This window comes from Diplotaxodon limnothrissa, linkage group LG15 (assembly GCF_057381915.1).
Source record: "Diplotaxodon limnothrissa isolate DT_005_m linkage group LG15, D_limnothrissa_male_GT1.1, whole genome shotgun sequence".
In the NCBI taxonomy this organism is placed as follows: Eukaryota; Metazoa; Chordata; class Actinopteri; order Cichliformes; family Cichlidae; genus Diplotaxodon; species Diplotaxodon limnothrissa.
This window is the reverse complement of record NC_140610.1, coordinates 17,248,107-17,273,876: the sequence shown is the minus strand read 5'-3', so window position 1 is coordinate 17,273,876 and position 25,770 is coordinate 17,248,107. Positions and strand designations below refer to the sequence as shown.

At 40.8% G+C, this 25,770-nt stretch overlaps 1 protein-coding gene across 1 annotated transcript in view; it reads left to right on the top strand.

Moving 5' to 3' along the window:
* Nucleotides 1-25,770, top strand: part of sipa1l1 (signal-induced proliferation-associated 1 like 1) — a 96,599-nt gene that overhangs the window by 21,564 nt on the left and 49,265 nt on the right. The window contains exon 2 of the mRNA XM_085372087.1: nucleotides 17,700-17,768. The gene's annotated coding sequence lies outside the window, so the exon portion shown is untranslated. The remainder of the gene's footprint in view (nucleotides 1-17,699; nucleotides 17,769-25,770) is intronic.

The window sequence follows — 25,770 nt, the reverse complement described above, 5'->3', positions numbered from 1 at the left end:
ACAACTCTTCATATTCATGAAGCAGATGTGAGGAAGCAGTTTAAGAACCTGAATGCTCGGAAAGCTCCCGGCCCAGACGGCGTGTCTCCTGCCACCCTCAGACACTGTGCAAACGAGCTGGCCCCAGTGTTTTCTGGCATTTTCAACTCCTCACTGCAGGCATGTCATGTGCCTGCCTGCTTCAAGTCCTCCACCATAATCCCTGTCCCCAAGAAACCTAGGATCACTGGACTAAATGACTACAGACCCGTGGCTCTGACATCTGTGGTCATGAAGTCTTTTGAGCGCCTAGTTCTCTCCCATCTCAGGACCCTCACGGCCCCCCTCCTGGACCCCCTGCAGTTTGCATATAGAGCCAACAGGTCTGTAGACGACGCCATCAACATGGCCCTACACTTCATCCTGCAGCATCTGGACTCCCCAGGAACCTACGCCAGGATCCTGTTTGTGGACTTCAGCTCTGCCTTCAACACCATCCTTCCAGACCATCTCCGAGACAAGCTTTCCCAGATGAATGTGCCTGATCCCATCTGCCGGTGGATCACTGACTTCCTGACGGACAGGAAGCAGCATGTGAGGCTGGGAAAGAATGTCTCGGACTCCCGGACCATCAGCACCGGCTCCCCTCAGGGCTGTGTTCTTTCTCCTCTGCTCTTCTCCCTGTACACCAACTGCTGCACCTCCACCCACCAGTCTGTCAAGCTAATCAAGTTTGCAGATGACACCACCGTTATTGGGCTCATCTCTGACGGGGATGAGTCTGCCTACAGGAGGGAGGTTGAACGTCTGGTGTCCTGGTGCAGCCACAACAACCTGGTGCTGAATGCCCAGAAGACAGTGGAGATTATTGTGGACTTCAGGAAGCACACAGCCCCACTCCCCCCCATCATCCTGACTGACACCCCCATCACCTCTGTGGACTCATTCCGCTTCCTGGGTACCACCATCACCCAGGACCTGAAGTGGGAGCCCACCATCACCTCCGTCATCAAGAAAGCCCAGCAGAGGATGTACTTCCTGAGGCAGCTGAAGAAATTCAACCTGCCAACACGGACGATGATGCAGTTCTACACTGCAATCATCGAGTCCATCCTCACCTCCTCCATCACCGTGTGGTACGCTGGAGCCACTATCAGGGACAAACAGAGACTGCAGCGTGTTGTGCGCTCTGCTGAGAAGGTGATTGGCTGCAGACTCCCATCTTTGCAGGACCTGTACACCTCCAGGACATTGCGGCGTGCAGCTCGGATCTCAGCTGACCCTTCTCACCCTGGACACAGTCTGTTTGACCTGCTCCCCTCAGGCAGGAGGCTCCGGTCCATTCGCACCAGAACCTCTCGCCATAAGAACAGTTTCTTCCCCTCTGCTGTTGGACACATGAACAATTACCATATGACTGTTCCCGCCACTAACACATGACCCTACGCTGTGTTCACTGCATCATTCCATGTTTGGCACTGATCACCACCTGCACTCATGCACATATCTTTCAACGTAGCACTCTTAATTCTTATTCTCATGTATATATCTCATGTATATCTCATGCACATATCTTTCTACGTAGCACTTTTAATTTCTTATCCCTACTTTTATTTTTTCATGTCTATTTAAGTGCTATTTATGACACTATGTTTGCACTGAAGCACCGCAGCAATTTCCTAATGTTGTAAACCTGCTCAACATTTGGCAATAAACCCCTTTCTGATTCTGATTCTGATTATACAGACACAAAGCATATGCAACAGTGAAATATAACCTTATAGTATAAAAATGAATAAATATAACCTTTTAAAATGTTACAGTGAAATAAGAGAATATTTTGTGGCTTACTGTATTTGTAGGGACCAAAGGATTTTTGTCTGCAGTCAGTGTGACTCAGAGATACAGCTAATGCTAAAATATCCTATGACATTATAACGACTATGTTTAAATTAGCAAGGATCTAGAGGTAACAAGGTGATTATTGAAGTGGAGTCTTATCTATAATTTGCATGCTTTCCAGCTCCTTTCTAAGGAGGACCATCTAATCTTTACTTATAAGGCCTCACTCACACAGGCCGAGAGACAGGTTAGCAATGGATTCTGAGGTCGCCAACGGTTTGCATGGAAGATGCTTGCTTGTCTGCAAATGCTTGTTGTTCCAGTCAGCGCCTGGAGTGTCCTGGGGTGTCACGGAATAGTCTTTAGGTCTGTGTGACTGGGGCCTAACATACAGCAATGATTTTGGAAAGTATCACGTGTTGTGAAACACCGTGCACTGAGAGAAAAAAGATTCAAGAGGCTTCAGTGGGGAGGTGGAGGCATGGATATAAACAATATCACCATAATCAATTCCAGTTAGAGTCATGGAATGCACAATGAGTTTACCACAAGGAAAAATTATGTTTCTGTACCAAAATCAAACTTTTGCCTCCAGTTTACTGTCACTCATGAGAAAATGTTTTCCCCATGTTATTTTTCGGGAAGGGGGGAATAAAATGTTCTGTAAATCACACTCTGAATAATACATGAACAAAGCCGTCTGTTGGAACCTTTGGAATGCAAGATGAGAATAAACCTGGAAAAGTTGGTGCATAAACAGAAGTGGACATTCCTGGCTCAATGTATGAGGCAGAATTTTTATTGGAATATACAATTAACAGTCCCCCCACCCAAATAGATATCACTATATTTGTGGGGACCAACAGTCATTGGGAACACAATGCCTGTCCCCATGAGTTTGAGGTCATTTTTGAGGGTCAAAATGTGGTTTTAGTGTCAGGGTTACGATTAGGTTATGATTAGGTTTAGGCTGAGGGTTCGGATCAGGCATTCATTTTTGATGGTTAGGGTTACGATTAGCGGCTATGGAAAGCATTATGTCAATTAGATGTCCTCACTAAGATATGAAAGTGTGTGTGTGTGTGTGTGTGTGTATGTATATTTCGGTTCAAATATGCAAATGAGACATCGGCTACTTCAAGTATCTTATTCTGCATAAACATCCTGTAGACAGGTTGTTGTAAAGCACTTACAGGTGTAGTTTTGGTCATTTTCTTTCTGCTGGTCTGAAATAACACAAGTAATGGAACCAAATATAACCCAAAATCTAAAAATTGACCAATGCATAAAATAAACGTTTTCTTTGCTTGTTTTGGCCACCATTTTCCTCCTCAAATATCCCCCATGAGCCGTGCTTGTACCGGAACACTCTTGTTTCACAATGCACCTATTCCTACAAATAGCCAACGGTGCACTAGAGGGAGGTGGAGTAGGAGGAGAGGGGTCTTGTGGTGTGAACAAGGCCTGGCGGGGGTGGCGCTGGGTTACATAATATCAGACGAACCCAGCTGTGCTGTGTTGTTTCGCCCATGGGTGAAGTTGTGCCAGCCAAGCTGACTGATGTGTCCACCTGCGCTCATCAGAGTGGGGTTCAGGATTAAGGTGCAGGTCAATGATCAGATTGATGTTGAACAGACTGATTGCGTGTAGTCAGCTGATCTCCTAGGCAATATTAAATGGGCGAAACACAGAGCCACAGTACCAACATCTCCTTCGGCACAGTGTTGCCATGGCAGCACAGTTGTTGTGTTGTCAGAAACCTTGGAGTGTAATGATAATGCAGGGCTCTAACAACGGTAATTAGCAGCTTTATTTTCCCCCCCTTTCCTCCCGCATCTAGTGCCTTCTTAACCCTACAGCCACTCTTCAGTGGAGCAATGCACCAAGAAAGATGCATGCTTTTTATCATGTTCTGTTAAAAAAAGGACAGTTTACACTGGCTGTAGCTCATTGAGCAAACCTACTGATCTGAAGGTTTGTGGTTCGATTCCTGGCTTCCCCTAGTCTGCATGCCAAATATCCTTGGGCAAGATACTAACCCCAAATTCCTCTCCGATGCATCCATCGGAGTATGAATGTGTGTGAATGTCAGTTAGAAAGCACCTAGGAAAAATGTGCTTGTGTGAATGGGTGAATGCACAAGTTGTATAAAGCGCTTTGAGTGCTCAGAAGAGTAGAAAGCGCTATATAAGAACCAGTCCATTTACCATTTACCACTAGTTGGTTCTCATGCACAGACCATTTTCTACCCTCAAGTTCGCAATGTGTTACTCAGTGATTGCGGGCAGTTTTGTGAAGACCCTGTTCCTGTTAATGTCCCCAGCTGACTGGTGTGTTTCTTTTTGGCTTTTCTAAGTATCATAAGTGTTGAATAAAGACTGAATAATTTACTACAGGGGTCTTCCAGGAAGGCCCATGTGACCCTGCAAGCTGTATTTAAAAAGCTCATCATCTCGCCCTCTGAGACTTCTGTAATTAAAGGGAGAGGCGTCTGTGTTTAAGCTTAAAGTCTTTGATATACAGTATTAGTTCTTGACATGCAGACAGCCAGCGTTTTCTCGTGTGCGCCATTTAATAGAAATGTGTTTTCAACAACAACTGATTGAAATCCACACAAAACATCTCTCCTCCCTAGGCATCAGCTGTTGAATTACTGCTTACCACTGAAAGAACTGTAAGCCAATTCACTGGCTGTGTTTGTTTTGTGTTATATCCAAAGTAAAAAGATTATACAGGGAGTGCAGAATTATTAGGCAAATGAGTATTTTGTCCACATCATCCTCTTCATGCATGTTGTCTTACTCCAAGCTGTATAGGCTCGAAAGCCTACTACCAATTAAGCATATTAGGTGATGTGCATCGCTGTAATGAGAAGGGGTGTGGTCTAATGACATCAACACCCTATATCAGGTGTGCATAATTATTAGGCAACATCCTTTCCTTTGGCAAAATGGGTCAAAAGAAGGACTTGACAGGCTCAGAAAAGTCAAAAATAGTGAGATATCTTGCAGAAGGATGCAGCAGTCTCAAAATTGCAAAGCTTCTGAAGCGTGATCATCGAACAATCAAGCGTTTCATTCAAAATAGTCAACAGGGTCGCAAGAAGCGTGTGGAAAAACCAAGGCGCAAAATAACTGCCCATGAACTGAGAAAAGTCAAGCGTGCAGCTGCCAAGATGCCACTTGCCACCAGTTTGGCCATATTTCAGAGCTGCAACATCACAGGAGTGCCCAAGAGCACAAGGTGTGCAATACTCAGAGACATGGCCAAGGTAAGAAAGGCTGAAAGACGACCACCACTGAACAAGACACACAAGCTGAAACGTCAAGACTGGGCCAAGAAATATCTCAAGACTGATTTTTCTAAGGTTTTATGGACTGATGAAATGAGAGGGAGTCTTGATGGGCCAGATGGATGGGCCCGTGGCTGGATTGGTAAAGGGCAGAGAGCTCCAGTCCGACTCGGACGCCAGCAAGGTGGAGGTGGAGTACTGGTTTGGGCTGGTATCATCAAAGATGAGCTTGTGGGGCTTTTTCGGGTTGAGGATGGAGTCAAGCTCAACTCCCAGTCCTACTGCCAGTTTCTGGAAGACACCTTCTTCAAGCAGTGGTACAGGAAAAAGTCTGCATCCTTCAAGAAAAACATGATTTTCATGCAGGACAATGCTCCATCACACGCGTCCAAGTACTCCACAGCGTGGCTGGCAATAAAGGGTATAAAAGAAGAAAAACTAATGACATGGCCTCCTTGTTCACCTGATCTGAACCCCATTGAGAACCTGTGGTCCATCATCAAATGTGAGATTTACAAGGAGGGAAAACGGTACACCTCTCTGAACAGTGTCTGGGAGGCTGTGGTTGCTGCTGCACGCAATGTTGATGGTGAACAGATCAAAACACTGACAGAATCCATGGATGGCAGGCTTTTGAGTGTCCTTGCAAAGAAAGGTGGCTATATTGGTCGCTGATTTGTTTTTGTTTTGTTTTTGAATGTCAGAAATGTATATTTGTGAATGTGGAGATGTTATACTGGTGTCACTGGTAAAAATAAATAATTGAAATGGGTATATATTTGTTTTTTGTTAAGTTGCCTAATAATTATGCACAGTAATAGTCACCTGCACACACAGATATCCCCCTAAAATAGCTAAAACTAAAAACAAACAGCTTTGATATTAATGCGTTTTTTGGGTTCATTGAGAACATGGTTGTTGTTCAATAATAAAATTATTCCTCAAAAATACAACTTGCCTAATACACTCAACAAAAATATAAACGCAACACCTTTGTTACTGCTCCCATTCCCCATGGGATGGACGTAGAGACCTAAAATTCATTCCAGATACACAATATAACCATCCCTCCCAAACAGTGGTCACAAATCAGTCCAAATGTGTGGTAGTGGGCACATCTGCTATATTGAGATAATCCATCCCACCTCACAGGTGTGCCACATCAGGATGCTGATCTGACATCATGAGTAGTGCACAGGTGTACCTCAGACTGCCCACAACAAAAGGCCACCCTGGAATGTGCAGTTTTGTCTCACAGCAAAATGCCACAGATGCCACAAGCAATGAGGGAGCGTGCAATTGGCATGCTGACAGCAGGAATGTCAACCAGATCTGTCGCCCGTGCATTGAATGTTCATTTCTCAACCATAAGCCGTCTCCACAGGCGTTTCAGAGAATATGGCAGCACATCCAACCGGCCTCACAACCGCAGACCTCGTGTAACCACACCAGCCCAGGACCTCCACATCCAGCAGGTTCACCTCCAAGATCGTCTGAGACCAGCCACCCAGACAGCTGCTGGAACAATTGGTTTGCACAACCAAACAATTTCTGCACAAACTGTCAGAAACCGTCTCAGGGATGCTCAACTGCATGCCCGTCGTCTTCATCGGGGTCTTGACCTGACTCCAGCTCGTCGCCGTAACAGACTTGTGTGGGCAAATGCTCACATTCGATGGCGTCTGGCACGTTGGAGAGGTGTGCGCTTCACGGATGAATCATGGTTCACATTGTTCAGGGCAGATGGCAGCTGAGAATGTCCCAGTTCTTGCATGGCCAGCATACTCACCGGACATGTCACCCATTGAGCATGTTCGGGATGTGCTTGACCGGCGTATACGACAGCGTGTACCAGTTCCCACGAATATCCAACAACCTCACACAGCCATTGAAGTGGAGTGGACCAACATTCCACAGGCCACAATTGACAATCTGATAGACTCCATGCGACGATGTGTTGCACTGCATGAGGCAAATGGTGGTCACACCAGATATTGACCGGTTCTGGGTCCCCAGACCCCCAATAGCGCAAAAAACTGCACATTCCAGGGTGGCCTTTTGTTGTGGGCAGTCTGAGGTACACCTGTGCACTACTCATGATGTCAGATCAGCATCCTGATGTGGCACACCTGTGAGGTGGGATGGATTATCTCAATATAGCAGATGTGCCCACTACCACACATTTGGGCTGATTTGTGACCACTGTTTGGGAGGGATGGTTATATTGTGTATCTGGAATGAATTTTAGGTCTCTACGTCCATCCCATGGGGAATGGGAGCAGTAACAAAGGTGTTGCGTTTATATTTTTGTTGAGTGTAATTCTGCACTCCCTGTAAAGTTCAGCTCTTGATGAGTAGTAGACATGTTTATGTCTAGCGAAAAAGCTTTTAAGAGTGTCTGTCTATCTCTGGTGTACCTGTCATACTAATAAAAATGTATTTGGGGGAATTAATGCTTGCAGTAGTTTATTATGTATCAGTGGCGACTGGAATTTGAGCTTAAGCAAACCAGCCTTTCAATTCCCAGAATGCTCTATGTATAAGAGAGATGTTTGAATCACGCAGACAGGTGTGTAAAGGTAACATCTATCTGAAACGCCCTCACTGTTCAGCTGTTTTTACACATGCGATGCATCTATGAACTTAATAGACATTACCAATAGCACTGGACTTACTCAGACTGGATGTTAAGCCTACTTAGCATGCAGTTTTCCCAATGTTCACTTGATCCTATGTGTGACTAGCTTACGTTGATCTCTGGAGAATTTAGAGATATAGTGATGGATGTAGAAATGTAAGTCCTACCTCCTGTATGCACCGCTGTCAAATGCCAACTTTGTAGAGTATGCAGACATGTTTTTATCAACATATTCTGGAGTTAAGTTGTAAAATGCTTTTAGTCACTCTCAGCGGAGTTCCCTTGAACTTAACCATGTTTAAATACTTTAATCGGACAGTGGTAGGGATCAGGAACCCCCTGGATTTGTTGTGCCTCTCACACTGTAGGAGTAAATGGAAAAACAGTTGATCAGTCGCAATGGCTGGTTGTCTCACGAGCTGGAAAAATGTATTTACCACAGCACTCATGGTGCTTTGTTGAGCTATTAGTGCTCTCAAAGTTCACCAAAATTTCATTAAGAATCCTCCAAAAGATGCCACATATAATTAAACAATTTAAAGATGAATTTGTGGGCTTGCATCATTAGATATTGGGCACCTTATACCGCTGAGGAGTTGTTGTAGATAAACTATATTAAGTCTGGTGCTATTTTAAAACGCTTCCCCCCCCCCCCCCCAAGTTTTAGATATTACATAGATTATTAAACGGCTGTAGTTTGTGTCTAAAAACATCTTAAAAATGCAAAACTCCCCAATGCTTCGGTGTGAGGGTTGGTTGGAGAGAGGATTGGAGAACTAATGCTGTATTTGAATTGTCTACTTTTCTTTCTTTTTTTTCCTTGTTTCTTTTCTTAAACAAATTGGGCCTGCATTCCCATTTGATATTTTGACAGGACTATATCCAAACCGTTTCTTCCAGCTGTCTCAGCTCTCAAATGGGAAATATGACCACAAAAGTTCCAAAAGAAACCCAGTTGTGGGAACTACAAAAGTGGTAACTGAAAAAACGGATAGAGAAATGGCAAAAAGATGAGAGTAGGAAGGAAAATAAACAATGTTAGAGTTAGGCAGATAGATCTGAGGACCATGCATTAGAAGATAAGGTAAAAACATTTGATCTTTAAAAGGGAAAAAAGGTAGCGTCAGATAAATGACTAGTAGAGCAGTAGAGGCTGTCATGAATGCAAAGGAGTGTGAGGGAAAGGTAAGCCTTGAGAAAATCTCGCCCCTGAACTTTATCTGGGAAAACAAAACAATTAAGCCCCAGTCAACCAACAGCCTGACTGTTTCTTTAGTTTGAGCTCTGAGGCTGAGGGAACTGCACAGAAAGCTTTGCAGTAGGCATTTTATTCAAAGACCTTTTCTGTGTGTGTTGCTTTGTGAGGTATAAAACTCACATCTGTCAAAGTGTCACAGGCTTGCTGTCTGGAGCCTTAACCTCATCTCCTCCCATCTCTTATAACAGCGATTGCCCTTGAAACCCCTGCACATCGTTTCTCACGACCATTAAACATGCAGCTGTCAATCGCCCTGTGACCGATGGCCTCATCGCCATTTGCCTCTGAGCTGGCTAGGCAAAATCAATACAAGCCTGCCTACTATGGATATTTGGGTTACTCCATGGACTAAAAGCAAGCATGTTTTTGACAACATGTAGCGTTTCTGTGTAAAATGGAAACTGCATTTCGAAATGTGTGCTTTGCTTGAAATATTAGGTAAACCTTTTCCACTTTTGTTTTGTTTAGCTTATACGTTAGTCCATATTTGACCATTTTCTCAGGGATTTTCTCTTAATTTAGCCACTTAACACTTCTTTATCAACCATTCAAGCATAACAAAGACCTAATTTCAAGGGACGAACCAGCATAATCTACGTAAAACTTAACAACGAACCAATTTTGCATTTTATTTTCAGGCACTTTGTTACTGGGAATCTCAAAAGCACATCATTTGTCCCCAATGCTTTAGTTGCATCTTCAAAAAAGCCAACTTTAGCAGGTTAAGAGGTATAAAATGGTAATTTTGCACCAACAAGATGATTCCGAAATATGCCAAAAACTTGGTATGACACCACTCCAAGTCACACCAAGTTTTGGAAGAACACATTGCAAAAATGAAGGACAAAAGAAGCGGCTATTTATAAGCTGATAAATAGTTTCTGTCATGTCAGGCAATTGGGGGGGGGCAAAGACATGGTAAATTGGCAAATCTCTGACTAACATTGACTCAAACTTTCTGACTTCATTGTCTGTGAAGGAACGCATGCAGACTCAATTTTAATCATACTTTATTTTCAGTCAATATGAGACTGAATGTAATACACTATGCATGTGGTCATTCTACGTATCTATCCACTGTTCATTGACCATTGATTGGCCTCCCTAGGGTCACAGACCTTAACCATATCAATCTTATTAGAGATGGAACAAAATGCAGCCAACATCCATAGAAGAGCTTTGAAAGTCCTTCAAGATGCCAGAAGAATTATTCCTGAAGACTTAAACAAAGCTTAGCTAAGAAATAAAGGTGCTCATACCAAACACTGACTGAACCATTTCCATATACGTTTGCACTCATTCCCATTTTCCTACCAAGGCATAAGACTTTTGCACAGCAGTGTGCATGCAGAACTAAACCATCGATTAAACTGCTATTGTCGCAGCACGGAGGTATGTTTGTGCCTGTATTTACAGACAGACACTCTCCCTGGTTAGTTTGATCAGTTAACTTAAGCTATCCTCCCACAGAACTTGTCAGACAGTGTTTTTGGCTTTGTCTGTAGTGATGCTACCTGGTACTGTGTTTAGAGTGTCAGAACAACAAAGAGCAGAGAGAGAACAAAACGCTGGGCTAATTGCTGTAAGTAGTGGGATTGTGTCTTTAGATGTCAGGTTTAAAAGCGTTGGCACGTACTCATTCTCCCTCTCTCGTCTTTTGTTTACCTTGATGTTATGGCGGCATTTTTCTTTTTCTTTGTGCGGCTGGTAAATTGGCATATCTCTGACTAACAGTGACTCAAACTTCCTGACTTCATCGTCTGTGAAGTAATGCACGCAAGGACTCAATTTTAATCATACTTTATTTTCAGTCAATATGAGACTAAATGTAATAAAATATTAGATTAGCAGACAGAATTAGTTTAATTTGCCAGAATGAATGCTCTGACAGCTTCATCTGTCACTGTATACATAAATGAGTTAAACATGTGGTTCCAGTGACTGACAGACTGTTAAAAAAACGTATATTGCTTTACTTGTGATTGTAGGCGCACATATGAATCAGCAAGTCTACATTAGCAAGGGAATAAAGTGATGTAAAATGTATTTTAGGTTTTATCAAACAGAAGAAAATGTCTTTTAATTCTACTTATAATCATCTTGGAGACATAAAAGGCGCAAGAAGTCTTCCTGGCAACTCTGCTTTGCCATGGCTACCCCTGTCGCTACTGATGTTTATAGTGTGAACTCGAGTAAAGGGAGAGGAAAATAAAATAAAAAAAGTACCATGTTTTTGTTGTCAAGCTGTTGTGGGCTGGAGTTTTATGAGCTTTGAGGCTGGGGATGTGGTAAGGGTGATTTATAGCTTTCATTATCAAGGTTTTACCACACTGTTGGTTCCCGACAGGCTCCCCACAGGTCTGCACACAGTTGAGGTAAGTGTGAAGGCTTACACTTTACCAGAGTGTGGTTAGACAAAGGCAGTGAACAGTTAAATTTACCTAAGGTGCAGCTTTATCCCCAGGGATTCAACTTTAATTCCTTCCGAAGTATGCATCAGGTGCTGCTGGGTTTTTGAGAAACGACACACATGGATTTTTTTCTCCTTCTTGTGCTCACTGCAAAGTGCAGACACAATCGTCTGGAGATGAGGTGGAAGAGTAGAGAGTGCAAAGGTTTCCTTTTTTTCCCCAGATGAACTTGTGAACTCAAGTTTCTTTACTGGCTACTTTTGCTTCACATTATCTTTTTATATTTCTATCTCAAGCCCTTTCTCTGGTATTTGGTCTTGAGCCCATCTTTTTGTACTGATTTGGCATGTTTTTTATTTCCCTGTAAAACTTCCTTTTTTTTTTTTTTTTTTTTTTTTGGTCTTCCTCTCTCCACTCCTTTCTCTTTAGCTTTGTAGACTTCAGCTCTGTTGTGATTTATAGTCATAGCAGAGGATCTGCTACTTTGGTCATGCTTTTCTAACCCTGTGCAGATGATTCCCAGGCTTTTTCAGTCACACAGTTGCTTCTTTTTCTTGTTTTCTTTTTCTTTCTTGTTCTTTTATTGTTGTGATACTTTGCTAAAAAACCAGCCACATCACTGCCATGACCGCTTAACGGTGTCGTGGATAGAACAGTTATGATTACCATTAATTTTCTACAAAGACTCTTGGTATGTAGACTTTTGGAAAATGACATACTCACATGTCAGTGGTTATGAGAACACACTTGTGAAGACTATTACCATGATGACAGTAAGTCAGAGGCTTTAGTGGCCGGTGGTTGAACTCCTCCTGGCAAGTCAGGAGTTTCATGAATAGCTTTGGCCCATCAAAACCTGACTGGACGGCAGCGCGAGCTAGCACACACGAAACGTTTGCTGAATAGTAGCAGTGGCTAAAAGCAGGCCTAATCCAGCTGCAGGTTTAACCGACAAATAGATTTGATACAGTGACTCTGCCAGCCTGTATCCCCATTTTCCAAGGAGCTGAATAGTGTGGGAGAGAGAAACTGAGGCTTATGTCCCCGTGATGGAGGAATGTGAAGAGCAAGCAGTTGAGACTTGATAGAGAGCTATAGCCAAAGCATTGAAGACAGGTTTACAATGGGTAGAAAGTGAGGATAGGTGGCAAAGGAACAAAGCTGCTTCTGCTGGCTTGCACTGGCTAAGAAGTGGCTTTGGAAGGAAATCCACAGAGAATTTGATGCACTGAGTTTTTGCAAGTGCTGTGAGTCCCATACCCAGACACCTTCATGGGGCTTTGCACAGTATGCTTTTCCCCCCCCTCTATGCAACATGACCTACCTCAAACTTTATTGACTCACTTCCCTAATGTGGGGCATTTATAACGTGGAGTGAGAGTGTGGTATTTTTATGGGTCATTAAAAAAAAAAAAAAAAGGTGTTGACTTTTTACATCAGCGTGGTGCAGTTTTTCTTTTCAGTCTTGGCATTTGTGAAGCATTGCCTGCTGATGATCAGAGACTAGGCAAAGGTAGAGGGGGTTACATAAGAAGTACTTACAAGGTGCTAATTATTCTTCAGAGTTCAATGCTTTTTCTCAAGTAGACAGGAAACGATAATCTAACGGCACATGTCGCAACACTTGAATTTGTATCTTAATAGGTGTAAGTAACGGGATGTGGCATCGTTTTTATTTTTTTATTTTATTTTATTTTTTTTTGGTGAGCATATTTTGGTAAAGCCTAATTTGTATAAATTGAATTCGTTGCAAAAGACTGCAAAATGCCAGCTGTCAGGTTCATTATTTCCCCATCTTGTCTGTACTGCAACAGGCTCAGGCTTTAAGCATTCATGATTTACACCACAACAGTATCACTGTGATGTTTCCGGACTCTCATCTTACCTGCCATTTGTTGTTTCTTCTCAGTTGAAGAAGCTTCTGTCATAATGTTATAATAAGCCGCAGGTCACCCTGGCTGCAAGCGTTGTGGTAAAATTCAGAATGAAAAGAGCGTTTCACAAAAATCTCATCATATCTAGTTAAATTTAAAGATGGATTTATAGAAAGAATTTATAGTTGGTTAATGAAACAATAAATGTGTGCCAAATACACACAAGAATTACTGCACTGAACTACTTGGCAAGCATTTGGTTGTCAGCTATGACCACCAGTAGCTGACTTGGAAGGGAACTACCTAAATCCTCTGCTGCATACCCTCTGCCAGACATCTGGACGCTGTCTGTTTTACGACCTGCAACTTGAGCTTAGGGTCTGTCTGAATCCAGTGTTCCAAAGTATGATTTGTATTATGAAGGTGCCTCCTAAAGAAAAAAAAAAAAATCTAGCCAAAGGACACATTCCACTTAATCACGGGCTTTTTTGTTGTCAGGTTGGATTGTGTTTTCTAGCCAAAGCTAACAGATTCCCTCTATGGTAAAATAAGAATACGTTATCTTACAGAAATCTAGAGTTGGCTGTTGAAAGTTTAATTCAGATGTTTTGCAGATTGAATTCGACGTTGATACTTTACTTAACTAGGCAGGCATAATCTTTAAATCCCAGGCTGATGTAAAGCTGATGGGTGGAAATGTATTTAATAGTTGCAGCTACATCTAAAAACTGACATTTTTATTTGCCTACTGCTTAGAACCAGGGGGTCAAAGCATCTTGCGTAGCTTGTGGCTTTGGCTTAAGACATGACCTTGAACTGGTCTGCCAGTCCGGACCTTTCCTTTTAATCTTGTTTTTAGCTTCAAATCACCTCTTTTTACTGCTCTCTAAAACTCATGTCTCCCAGACATTTCTGCAGTCTGTCTGGCTGCTTTTTTTTTTTTTTTTTTTTAAAAGCACTTCTGATTTCTCCTACCTAACTTGTCACTCTCACAGCACTCAGCTGCTTTTAGAGAATCTTTTATCTGCCGTGACAGTCTTCAGTCTGTCAAAGCATTGGTCTTAGCTACGGCTCACTGTACTTGCCTGCATAAACTTAACGGATTTTACAGGTGCTTTTGGAGCTCTCATCATTCCAAAGAGTAAAAGATGATATTTTGAATTTTCTTAGCAGCTCTGGGACAAACTTATCAATGCTGGACTCTTTGATGTTTTATTTAACTTGCATGTGTCATGCGTGTCCATAGTTAATGACCACATGTTTTAAAATGTGTTTCAGCGGGGCTCATAATCATTAACTAGCAAGTGTTAACAGAGCGTGGCTAATGGACAAGTTTCTCTGAAAGTGTGGCCTTGTGAAGCCAATCGGACTTAGTGGCAGGCACAGCAAAATGTTGTCTAGTTGCTGTACATCTCATTTCCCCTGAATGTTTTAAATGTGGAAATGTGTAACCTGCCATTCATTTTCTAAGCATTACTCAGAGTCCTGTGTAATTTTTCCCAGACTGAAAATCAGCACAAAAAGCAGCTGTTTTGATAATGGATAAGTTATGGGAAGCATTTTCTTTTCCTTTCTGTGCTTCCCGAGTTTGAAATTCCCCACATCACATTGACCAGGTGCAGATAGTCCTAAAAGGAGTTGTGCAGTGGGGCTAAAGAAAGGTCATAAAGCAAGGACAGATAAGTAGAGTTTGTGTGATACAGTATGACCGATGATGGGCAGCGGTTTGGCGTTTAGTTGAGTCATACATTGGTCATCTTTGTTTTTTTATTATCAACTAGGCAACTGTGGAAAGTGCTGGAAGGAGTGAGTGTGTGAACATGTGTTCCAGTTTGCATAGAGTAGAAGGCTTTCCTCAGACTGACATGAGGGGACCATTAGCAAGCCTCATTAGGCTGAATGCCAGCCTGCAGAAACAGACTATGGAGAGGTCCAAGGTCCAGGTCAGCAGTCTGCACTAATAGCCTGGGGTATAGTGAGATGGCAATAAAGATGACTGCTGCTCCAAACTATTTTGCATCAGAGGATGGAAGAGAGTTTGGAGACTGTAACCAGGTTTGGAGATGAGGATCGGAGTAGAACAATTACGTTTTTTTTTTTTTTTGTTTTTTTTTAAACATGGGGAACGGGAAAGTGAATTGATGTGGTTTTCTGCCTGCCGCCTCCTGTATGTTTATGGGTTGATGGGTTTCAAGTGTTCTCAAAAATTAACCATAAGGGGAAACGGGCAGTGCCATGAAGGATACGTATTATTACGTGTTGGATTTTGAACCCTGTTCATCTTTCTGTACTACTAGCACTACTGTTTAGGCTTAGTAAATGACAGTAAGTGATTAAAAGAGTGCAACCTGTGGAAAATGGTTAAACTGCTGAATTGCTACCCAGCTCTTCCACAAGATTGAAAATATGGTGGCAGTTGAGGGTAGCCAGTAGATCCTGTTCTGTAAAGTGTAAAGTTCTTGGAATTTAGTCTGTTCTGTTACTACAATGTCAATCAGCACGTGCCTGCTCGCAATGGGCGGATTGCATGCTTCCTTTAACATAACCACTGCTGTGATTAAAAAAGCGGAACAGCTGATAGTGACTAAAGATAGCACACAGATTGACTTCTGTGGCACAGTTGCACAATATAGTGATGTAACACTGATGAATCTATTAGATATAAATGTAGTCCTTTCTAGTGTTTGACCCATGTAGAGAAATAGGGATAGGTCTTTTTTTCCCCTTCAAGCAGCAATTTACTGATCAACTGTGTAAAAGTCTAATATACACATAGTATTGGCTCGTTTGATAGTTGGTGTCTAGAAGGATAAGTAAAAACTTTATGAATGTATATGTTGTTTCTAGTAAACACATAATGCCTAAACAGCAGGTCAGATCACTGCCAATTAAACAGAAACTCGCCTTGCATTAGCTTTCTGCTTTAAGCCGAGTGTTTCCTACAATTAGAGCAGTGGCCTTCAAACTGTAGGACAAGGAGCCACTGCAGGTGGAGGCCAGACAATCAGGTGAAAAATACAGAGTTAACTTAAAGTAATTTAATGTATGTTTAATAGAAATAAGCAAGAGATGGCTGATACTGCTGACAGTTTCTTTTTTGGATGATAACAATTGATAAACTTGGTGTGAGGTTGTGAGACTTGCCACAATTTACTCCCTGAAGGCCTGACATCAACCCCAGCTATATATCAAGTGTGAGGTAAATTGGGTTAACTGTAGCTGAGGGAACAAAATAAAAATAAAGAATCCCTTTATTCATTAGTGCAGTGTAAATTTTTGGGACAGTGCATTTCTGGGATCCTTCACTTATCATGAGTTTAGGTCTGACCTAATTGTTTATTTAAGCTGGGAAACAGATGGTTAAAGTTGGTATTGATCAGCGCTCATCACAACTAACATCAAATCAAATGAATTCCCACGACCACACAGATGGAAGTTATAACAAGCGTTTCTGCAGTGTGCAGAGTTGGCGAATGCAACTGCATCGGTTCTCCAGGAAATCCAACCAGCCTCCATAGGGAGGAAATGAAATACGTGCATGCTGGGATGTGTGTGTTTAAAAACAACTCCTAGATGACTGGTTTGACCTGTGATTACAGTGGACGCTGTACTTTTGTGAGCCCTTATCCCCAACTGTACAATTTGCATCTTTGTTTGAAGCCTGTTTTGGAATTTCAGTAAGCCACAAAACCTTACATATTATTTTTGTAACTATCCTAATGGATGTCATTCATTAGACTGTGTGTCAATTAAGATTTGCCCTTCATTACAGGCCTGATGATTTTTGCAGTCTTGTTAGTTTGTGTGTGATGGTCCTTGAACTGGAATTACCACAAGCATTTTGAGATACTCCATTAAATTAGCGCTTTCATTTTTTTCTCTCCCAGAGGCTTTTAGCTGAATATAATGAGCTAAGCAATTTTTTTTTTGTGTGTGTGTGTCACTGAAAAGGACTATACCTTTTTATTTAATTATTTTTAATTTGTTGCTTTATTTATTAATTGGTTAATCAGTAATGCGGTTTGGTTTTCAAGTAAAAGCTAGTCTGTAGGGTGCGAGGTAAAAAACAAACTTAAATTCTGGCTTTTCAGTGATTTAACAAGTTCAGTTGTGGTGAATCTAAGAGGCACTGTAAGTCCTGTAAAATCAAATACTCATGTTAATATTTAGATATATTGCAATTGTATGTTATTATTGTAGATAATGGTGTCTAAATATGCAAAATTCATAGATGGGTATTTACTACTTGGGTCAAAAATTTGTAATATTTTCCTGATTGGTCTCTCATTAAGCTCGTCTTTCATAGAAGCACTCTTTTCTCTACAGGTGTTGCATTTCTGTTATTTTTATTTGACCTCACTGTGTACGCTATTCCTCATGCGCAAATTATCATCTTCTATTTTAGGTTACCTGTACAGCTTTCAGGCTGTGTCATCTGCACTTCACTGGTGTTGACGAGATACCGGGATCAACAGTGAGTATCCAACTTGCTCAGCTGGATTTTCAGGGTCTGTTGGGTTATATTCATCATAGATGTTGATGCAGATGGTATCAGTGTTAATGCTCTTTTGTGTTGCTTTTTATCACCAAAAATAACTCAGAACTTCTCAAAGTAAATGTTTCTGTGCTTGATCTTCTTATAAGAAGAGCTGGTTTTATTAGATATTAGATATGTGGCTACCATAAAGATTCTAGCAACAGGCTGTCAAAGTACCAGAGTGTTTATATGTATTACAATTGTAATAATATAAAAACTAGCATCCTTAGAAACAATCAAACTCTTCCGTGTGCCCTTCACTTCTAATTGGCTTTCAGATGTAGTCTTCCTCCTGCCACCTACTTGAAATATGGAGTTAAACTTTATGGACACTGGACAGATGGTAGGTCTAGCAACTCTAAAGTAATTCAGTTGAGTAAAAAATGCCAGAAAATAATATCTTGGTTGTCTAAGGTATTCATAATATTACTAAAAAAATGCATAATAAATAAATAGAATAGAATAGATTGTAAAAATAAGGCGTAAACTGCTCTGAAATAAGAACTAGCGAGTAGGCGGCCCTTATCTATGAGTTTGAAACAGCATGTTTTGTTCCAGTAAATGCTTTGCTTCCCTCTCTGTGTATTTCTATCCCTCTCTCGCTTCTTTTTCTTTCTCTCTCACCTCCTCCCCCAGCCAGCATAGCTGCTCTCCTCTACTCCCACACACACACAGACACTACTACAGTCACACAAGAATGAGGGGGAGAAAAGAATGAGATATGGTGAAAGGAAAAACACCAGGGAAGAGAAATGGAAATTATAATAAAGAGCGAAGGAAATTAATATAATGGGATAGAGAGAGATAAAACAGAAAACGGAAAAAAAATGATGTGCATAAGAATTTTAATGAAAATCTATTTGGACTCAAAAGTAACACAGGTGGTTGGTAAAGTCTGTTTATCTTGTAATTTAGAATCCTGGAAGTCCACGAGCCTTAAAAAAGAAGCGAATACAAATTTGCATGAAATATTTGGGAAAATTCTCATAAGATAGATTTGCATGAGTGTTCTCTTGCAGAACAAATATAAAGAAAAGCTGAGTGTATAGGACTCCTAATAATAAACCACTAAATTGCAAATGGCGTTTTCAGGCTTACACTATGATTAGTTTCTTTGACTTCTTCTAAAATGTGGTCTGAGCTTAATTTCCGTCTTAATTATAGACTAACACAATCTGGAAAAACTAATAACATGCAAATACGATCTTGAGTTTTAGTGAACACACAGAGTTATCATTTAAAGTTCAGGAAAATCAAAGTGAACCTCTGTGCTAACAGCTTCACCAAAACCAAAACCTCCTAGGAGTGGGTGTTTCAATTGAGAGGTTCAGAAGTGTGAATTGTAGAGGGAGCCCCTCACTATAAGTAAGTTATACAAAGTGTGATTACTAACAAGGTCTGGTTTCCTCAAGAATGAGTGATTGCTGTGAACCATGCCCCGATCAAAACAACCTTTACAGGACCTTTTAGTAGAAGCATTTTACTCGAAAAGCATACAAAACCCTTGGATGTTTATCATTCCACAAGATCAATTATATTCAAATGGAGGAAACGTTGGACTGTTGCTGCTCTTTCTGGGAGTAGGCGTCTTACAATGATCACACCAAAAGCACAATGTGCAATATTGAAAGAGGTGAAAAAGAACCCATGAGTAACAGCAAAACACCTGCAGAAATCTATACAACTTGCTATAATCTTTGCTCACATCCTCACTATAAGAAAAACACTGAATAAGAATGGTGTTAATGAAACACCACCATAAAGGAAACCACCACACTCCAAAAAATGCCTTGTGGCATGTTTAAAGTAAAAAAAAATAAACAAAGAGAAAATCTCCTCGGTGGAGTAATGAGTTAAACACACATACATAAATCTGCATTTTGGAGGGAGAAAACGCACTAATTCAAAGTACGGTGGAGGCAGCATCCACTGTCTGGGCCTGGACATAAAGTTATCAAAAAGAATTTCAAAAGGTGAAAAGTTATCAATAAATTCTGGGGAATGATTAGGAGACATTTCATAAAGCAATAAGGAAAAACGTCCATAGTACATAAATAAACAACTAAATGGTTAAGAGAAGAATGGCGTCGAATGGACAACTTGAGTCCTGTGGTCTGATTGATATCCCAGCCAAGCAAGATGCCGACTTGAAGAGGGGTTATCAATACAAAAGGTTTTGTATGAAGAATAGTCCAGAAATTTTCCTCTTTATTGCACAAATCTCATCAGTGGTTACAGGAAGTATATAATGAAGGTGGTTGGTGCCGAAGAATGTACATCTATTTTCTGCTTAGTCAGTTTAGGCTGAAGAAGTTAGTTGAAGAAGTTGCACTTGAGTGTGTCTAGTGATAAGAGGAAATCAGTACCATGCAGTGACTGTCTGTTTAGATGGCAATGAGTCACAGTAACTGAAGCTAATTGCCATAAATAGTAATATGTCCCTAAAGAGGGAGGGGAGTTTTACTTTTTGCAGCAGCCTAAATGCTTTTAAGGACAAACTCATAAACTGTCCAAAGGTTCAATATCAATATTAACCTTGTTAACTAATAATGGCTCCAGATTTATAATTTGTCAGACAAATACACATTTTTGTAGTTTTTCCTCAGATGAACCTCTGTGCTAAGAGCTCTTAAACAGTCAAGGCAAATTTAAAAAAAACAAACAAAAAAACCCTTGAGCTACAATTTGAAAGTCTGCACTTCACTCACATTTTCATTGTAACCAAACAGAATTGATGTATTAGCCCTACATGGCCAAGCATCCATGTCTACTATAGTAGCTACATCTATAGTCACTCCTATACAGTGGTTTGCTAAGTTTGCAGAATCTATTTAAACACTTCTCGCCTGAATGGATATCAACTCTTTTTGAAAAAGCACTTCCTTCACTTCCTGTTTGCCCAGGTTTTCCAGGTTTTGTTCCGCTGCAGGCAAATGCCCCATAGTGTTGACACATGTCAGTGGTTGTTTTACAACCTTGAACATCTTTGCATGAAGTTGAACTGATTTGATGGCATACATCTTTCTGGATGGTTGTAGCAGCACCGCCTGTGCTTGCAGTGTTTGTATGTATGATTGGAGGATGGAGGCAGCCATGGATGGATGGAAAGAAGAGAGAGTGAAAGCATAGTTGACTTGATGGACTGACTTACTCACTTACTTTCAGCATCCATTTCTTTCCCACTTTCAGTCTCAGCATCTCATCTCCTCCCACATACTCTCACATTGAGTGAGGAATCAGTCCTTCTCACTTCTATTATCTCTCCATATCTATCTCTGTCGCTCTCTCTGCCACTTCATTCTGGCCATTCTGTACCAATCGAATACGCCTGCTGTGGGCACGAATGAGTCCCACAGCAATCATACCACGTCCTCATTAGGTCTATTCTAGTGGCCCGCCTTATCCTGCTTCATCCCTTTTCTCCTATAATTGGGCAAAAACCTCTGCCTACCTGTCAGCAGCAGCCCCAGTACAAATGCTGCAATTTATTCTTTACTGCCACAGGGCATCTTAGAAGTGTGTAGGTTTTGACAATGGTTTCAGAGTAACCATGGGACATTGCTGTCCAGTGTCAATTATAGCAAATAGCTGAATCCTGGGGAATCAGTTGTTACACAGTCCACCACCACCTTTGCTACCTTACGTTAATGACTGTGCCACTGACAGAAAGAGGCAGCTTTTAAAAGTGAACACTCTCTGGTCACGTTATTAGTTACACTGGTTCTGCTGCTTGTTAAAGGAACTATCTAATCACATGGCAGAAACTTTAGGTGTATAGACACGGCCAAGAGGATCTGCTGAGGTTTAAGCCAAATGTCAAAATAGGAAAGAATGGTTTCTGCTGATACCAAGTACAGATCAATACCATTGCTAAATTAATCATTTTTATTCCTCACTGAGGTATTTTGAGTAAGGATTGCACCAACAGCTGATTGGTGCATCCCTAATTTGTACTGATCAGCTGCCTTTGAACTAGCATCATTCAGCGATAGCTCACAATGTATATGCAGATGAAGAGATGTAGAAAAGGTTAAAAGGTGAAGTTCAGTAACTTGCATAAAAAGTAACATGGCAGCCACTGACAGAGCGGTTGTGGCTAATTACAAGGACACGACCGGTATGTTGGCCAAGCTTTGTGGTGAATTACAGTTTAACTGAGTGTGCGTTTAGCCATTTTTCTTATGGTAAAAGCATGTTTTGTGTTGGTGAAATAAAATTTAAAAAGGGCCTCCAGTAACTTGCGTATAATGATATGTCTGTGATAACATGGACTTATATTTTGGTCATTTAATGGCTGTTTGCAAAGAGTGCTTTAATGTTTTAAGAGTTTTCATGTAAAGACTCAACTGAAAATGCATCAGAATAATGGCTGTTATGTCTCATTAAAAGAAGGGAAAGGAGCTATGTTTGTGCTAATGTACGTGTCTTTGCAAACTGCTCATAAGTGAAGAAAAGTACAATGAAAGAATAGAAGTAGCCCATAAGACTTGATGTAAACAACATAAAAGCACAGATCTATCGAATCTCAGCAATTTGGACTGCGGGTGGTGGTGTCATGATGCAGTGGATATTTTTTGGCACAGTTTGAACCATTTAAACACCATAGCCCCTCTGAGTTTTGTTGGAGAGTGTACGTGTGCGTAACATCTTCTAATGGCTGCTACAGCATGACACCATGCCTGGTCACAAATCTCAAGTAAGCTCAGGCTGGTTTCTGGAACATGACAGTGAGTTCACTTACATTAAGTGACTTCCACGTTCACCAGATCTCCATCTTTTTTTCAATGCAGTAGGAGAATTGCATCATTAAGGTGATACCTGTGTCTACAGCACATCCCAAAGGTGCTCTATTGCAGCGGTCTCCAACCCCCAGGCCACAGACTGGTACTGGTCCATGAAGTATCAGGCCGCGAGAGTTGAACCTCGGTTGTGAAATTTATAGCTTTCAAGGTTTTTATCATTTACTCAGTTTCCCTGGGCTTTTCCCATGTTGTAGTAATGTATCTTATTTTGAAAGAAATATTTATGTGTTACCATAGCGACCAGAGCGCATTAAGGGGCAGAGAGGAGGATGTCATTCTTAGTGTTGTTGGCGCATTTCAGGAATTCACAATTATTATTTTATTTACAAAATGCCACAGTTTCTTTCTTAGTTGTATCACTTTATGTTGTTTATCTGCGACACCTTAAAGGGCGGCCTGTGAAAATATTGTCTGACATTAAACCGGTCCGTGGCACAAAAAAGGTTGGGGACCACTGCTCTATTGGATTGAGAGCTGGTGACTGTGACCACTTGAGTACAGTGAATTCATTGTTGTGTTCATGTAACCAATTAGAAATGATCTGAGCTTTGTAAGCTTCCTGTGTCTGACTGGGAAGCAGTGGGATGGTGGTTAACACTGTTGCCTCACAGCAAGAAGGTCCTGGGTTATCTTGGTTTAATCCGGCTTCCTCCCACAATCAAAGGACATCCAGTTAACGGGTGTAGGTTAACTGGTGATTCAGAATTTCCCATAGTTGTGAAATAGTTATGTTATGAGCTTTGTGACATGCTGTGTTATCCCGCTGGAAGCATCCCTTGATGACCTATGGACATGGTCACCATCAATACTAGACTCTGGTGTTTAAACAGTGCTAGGTTTGCATTAAGGGAACCTAAATGTGCCAAGGAGATATTCCTCATATAATTACAGCACTGCCACCAGTGTCAGCCATTGTACAAGGAAGGGGTGAGCCATGCTTTTTTTTTTTTTTTTTGTGTATATACACTGGAGTCTGAGCCCTAAAATCTAAATGCTGCAGCAGAAATTGAGATAGAGAGACATTTTTCCTATTTTTGTTTTAATTTTTTATTCTTTGGTCCAATTTTAGTGAGCCTAAGTGAATTATAACATCAGTTTGATGTTTTTGTCTGGCAGCTGGGCAGCCAGCGTCAATCTGCTGCTCTAAACCATCTGCTTCAAGGTTCAGTGTGTTGTGTGTTTGGAGATGCTCTTCTGCGCACTTTTGTTGCAACGACTGGTTATTTGAGCTCCTGCTGCCGTCCTATGAGCTCGAAGGCTCCTGTGTTCTCTGTCATTAATGAGGCATTTTCACCCAGAGAATTGCCATGGATTTCTGCCATGCAACCGGCTCATTACTTGTTTTAATGAGCAGTTGAACACGCGTACCTAACAAGTGGCCGGTGAGCGTATTTAAGTTCATTTATTGACATAGGTGGATTGCTTGTTTGGGCTGACTACACATGATCGGGTGGTACTTTCTAGAAGCAAAAATGTAGTTATGCATACTTATTTAGGTTAAAAAATATTTTTTTTTATATACTGTTAAAGCTTGAATTTTTGTAGCATACCTGGGTTTGGTGGCTTTTGTATATTGTTTCAAATGCCATTAAAATAAGAGCAAAACTAAAAGGGCAGAGTAGATGAAGAATGAAGACACAGTTAAACATATTTTATTTAAAATGGGGGAAATTTGGAATCGAAGAATACTTATGTTATCAAAAGCAGAAGACATGTGGTAGCATAATCAACTTTGTTATTAATACAATAGTTTGTATGTTGTTATATATATATTTTTTTCTTGGAAATTAACACTCTGGACTTTAGTCATGAGAATAAATGTCTCATCCATTCCCCATCTGACCTGCCACTTCCTCTGGGTAAGCAGGAAGAGGCTGAGATGTGTTTCCTGTTGGAATATGAGACTGCTTCCTTGGCAAAAGCACAAGCTGGCATAGCCCTGGGTCTGAAAGCAACAGGAAGGAGTAGGGTTTCCTTACTGTATATTCATTGCACTCTGCATTATCCCCATCTCATTACAAGGCAGAAGCAGCTATCCGTACAATCCTTTTTTCTTTTTTTTTTTTTAAACTTTGTAGGACTGATCATTCTTGACTAGTCTAAAAATCTCACAAACGAGAACTACATCTAAAAGGAACTTTTCAAAGTGTGCAGTGACAATTAAGAAGTTGTGCTACCATAGTTATAATCTCTTTTATTTTGTCTTTATAATAAGTGAATACATAAATGTAAAAACTTTAGTTACTCCTTGGTGTAGTGGGTTAGGTATTCACTTAACAAGCAAAAGATTCACGGTTGAATATCTGGAGGAGACACAAATTCCTTTCATTTATCAGGAATGGCATCCGACATAAAAACAGCCAAATCAAAAAGTGCTGTGAATAACAGAACCTTGTGAATAATGGAACAGCTGAAAGTAGCTTTATGAATAGAAAAAAAGAATAATATTTGGGTTTCCCATCACTGGTTACTTGTAAGCATTTAGCAACGGTATGTAGTATTAAATTTGTTATGTAGAGTACAAACACACATTTCTACTTTGCTGAACAAATGAATCAAAAGGCTTTGATTATACAGATCATATTGGGTGCCAAATGTAATTTGTACAAGCTTAGACTATATTAGTCCGACTTTGTCCTCTGCACTTATACTATTACTCAAATTATACTTAAATTTTGATTGTGTATGAAAAACTGCTTGTAAGAAAGAGTATGACTGTGTCCATGGAGAAGCTGATGTTTGTGGTATTATATGGTGTTTTGGAAAAGTGTATGCTTATGTCTATACGTAGGCTTTGTTGAAAATGTATATAATTTCTCTTAAAAAGATAAATCTCAAGAAGGAAAACATGATAACCCTATCTGAAGTCGTTCTAGGCTATTCCTCCACCAGTTTTTGTAACTCGTAGCTTGGATGTTGCATGCTCTCTGATTTTCATGCAGTAAGACTAAAAGCTTCCCGCTATTGTTACAGCAAGCTAATAAATTCTTACTGATGTCAAGTTATTACAACAAAGATATCATGTGTAGCCTCTCTTTCCTGTTAATTGGTTGTCTTCCAGTGCAATTTTCCATTTAAATTTCATTAACCACTGCTGTTGGCTCTCCCATTGTGAGTTTTACACTGCATGTGCTTTG